At 35.6% G+C, this 2,627-nt stretch overlaps 1 non-coding gene across 1 annotated transcript; it reads left to right on the plus strand.

Moving 5' to 3' along the window:
- Positions 1 to 1,070: 1,070 nt before the first annotated feature.
- LOC148579803 (small nucleolar RNA R71) lies at positions 1,071 to 1,178 on the plus strand. Its single transcript, XR_015898866.1, has one exon. It is a non-coding gene; the product is annotated as a small nucleolar RNA R71 (small nucleolar RNA).
- Positions 1,179 to 2,627: the final 1,449 nt, after the last annotated feature.

Below are 2,627 nucleotides of genomic sequence, written 5' to 3' on the forward strand. Positions count from 1 at the left end.
AGTTCATTGATGAACAAGGGAGGTTCAACTTCCCAAGCATCAATGCCAAACAATTTGGCATTCAGCTTCATGATTGCACCAAGAAACTTGGCAGTTTGCTCTTCAATAACATCCTCATTCTCTTCAGAAGAGGAATACTCATCAGAGCTCATGAAGGGCATAAGGAGGTTCAATGGAATCTCTATGGTCTCTAGATGAGCCTCAGATTCCTTTGGGTCCTCAGAGGGAAGCTCCTTATTGATCACTGGACGTCCCAGGAGGTCTTCCTCCTTGGGATTCACGTCCTCTCCTCTCCTCACAGGTTCGGCCATGGCGCTTATGTCAATGGCCTTGCACTCTCCTTTTGGATTCTCTTCTGTATTGCTTGGGAGAGTATTAGGAGGGATTTCAGTGATCCTTTTACTTAGCTGGCCCACTTGTGCTTCCAGATTTCTAATGGAAGATCTTGTTTCATTCATGAAACTTACAGTGGCCTTAGATAGATCAGAGACTAGATTTGCTAAATTAGTAGCATTTTGTTCAGAGTTCTCTGTCTGTTGCTGAGTTGATGATGGAAAAGGCTTGCTATTGCTAAACCTGTTTCTTCCACCATTATTAAAGCCTTGTTGAGGCTTTTGATCCTTCCATGAGAAATTTGGATGATTTCTCCATGTTGAGTTATAGGTGTTTCCATAAGGTTCACCTAAGTAATTTACCTCTGCTATTGCAGGGTTCTCAGGATCATAGGCTTCTTCTTCAGAAGATGCCTCTTGAGTACTGTTGGATGCAGCTTGCATTCCATGCAGACTCTGAGAAATCATATTGACTTGCTAAGTCAATATTTTATTCTGAGCCAATATGGCATTCAGAGTATCAACCTCAAGAACTCCCTTCTTCATAGGCGTCCCATTACTCACAGGATTCCTTTCAGAAGTGTACATGAACTGGTTATTAGCAACCATGTCAATGAGTTCTTGAGCTTCTGCAGGCGTTTTCTTTAGGTGAATGGATCCACCTGCAGAGGTGTCCAGTGACATCTTTGATAGCTCAGATAAACCATCATAGAATATATCCAGGATGGTCCATTCTGAAAGCATGTCAGAAGGACACTTTTTGGTCAACTGTTTGTATCTTTCCCAAGCTTCATAGAGAGATTCACCTTCTTTCTGTCTGAAGGTTTGAACATCAGCTCTAAGCTTGCTCAGCTTTTGAGGAGGAAAGTACTTGGCTAAGAGAGCCGTGACCAGCTTATCCCAAGAGTTCAGGCTGTCTTTAGGTTGAGAATCCAACCATAATCTAGCTCTGTCTCTTACAGCAAAGGGGAAAAGCATGAGCCTGTAGACTTCAGGATCTATTCCATTAGTCTTAACAGTATCACATATCTGCAAGAACTCAGTTAAGAACTGAAAAGGATCTTCAGATGGAAGTCCATGAAACTTGCAGTTCTGCTGCATCAGAGAAACTAACTGAGGTTTCAGCTCAAAGTTGTTTGCTCCAATGGCAGGAATGGAGATGCTTCTTCCATGTAAATTGGAATTAGGTGCAGTAAAGTCACCAAGCATCCTCCTTGCATTATTATTATTTTCGGCTGCCATCTCCTCTGCCTGTTCGAAAATTTCTGAAAGGTTTTCTCTGGATTGTTGTAATTTAGCTTCTCTTAATTTTCTCTTCAGAGTCCTTTCAGGTTCTGGATCTGCTTCCACAAGAATGTTCTTATCCTTGCTCCTGCTTATATGACAAGGAAGAATGGACAGAAAAATGATAATAATAATAGAGATCCTTTATACCACAATATAGGGATCCCTGTGTGAGTGGAAGAAGAGGGGGAGACAAAGAATGTAATATAATGGAAGAAACACAACTGTGAGGATGGAAGGAGGTGAAATGAGATGTTAGGATATGAATGAATAAATAGAATGAGATGGGGGAGGGATAATTTTCGAAAATTATTTTGAAAAAGGAGTTAGTGATTTTTGAAAATTGGTTTTTGAAAAAATGTTAGTAATTTTCGAAAATTTTTGAAATCAAAAATAAAAAATAAAAATAATTAGTTAATTAAAAAGAAATTTTTGAAAAAGAGGGGAGATATTTTCGAAAATTAGAGAGAGAGAGTTAGTTAGGTAGTTTTGAAAAAGTTAAGAAACAAACAAAAAGTTAGTTAGTTAGTTGAAACAAATTTTGAAAAGATAAGAAGTTAGGAAGTTAGAAAAGATATTTTTAAAAAGATATTTTTGAAAAAGATAAGATAAGAAGATATTTTTGAAAAGATATGATTGAAATTTGTTTTGAAAAAGATTTGATTTTTAAAATCACAATTAATGACTTGATTCATAAGAATTCACAAGATATGATTCTAGAACTTAAAGTTTGAATCTTTCTTAACAAGCAAGTAACAAACTTCAAATTTTTGAATCAAAACATTAATTGATTATGTTATTTTCGAAAATTTGGTATAAAAATAAGAAAAAGATTTTTGAAAAATATTTTTGAAATTTTCGAAAATAACTAAGAATTTTGAAAAAGATTTGATTTTTGAAAAAGATTTTGAAAAAGATAAGATTTTCAAATTGAAAATTTGATTTGACTCATAAGAAACAACTTGATTTTAAAAATTTTTGAAAAAGTCAACTCAAATTTTCAAATTTGAT

This window comes from Arachis ipaensis, chromosome B10 (genome assembly GCF_059453495.1).
Source record: "Arachis ipaensis isolate K30076 ecotype BB chromosome B10, ASM5945349v1, whole genome shotgun sequence".
Classification (NCBI taxonomy): Eukaryota; Viridiplantae; Streptophyta; class Magnoliopsida; order Fabales; family Fabaceae; genus Arachis; species Arachis ipaensis.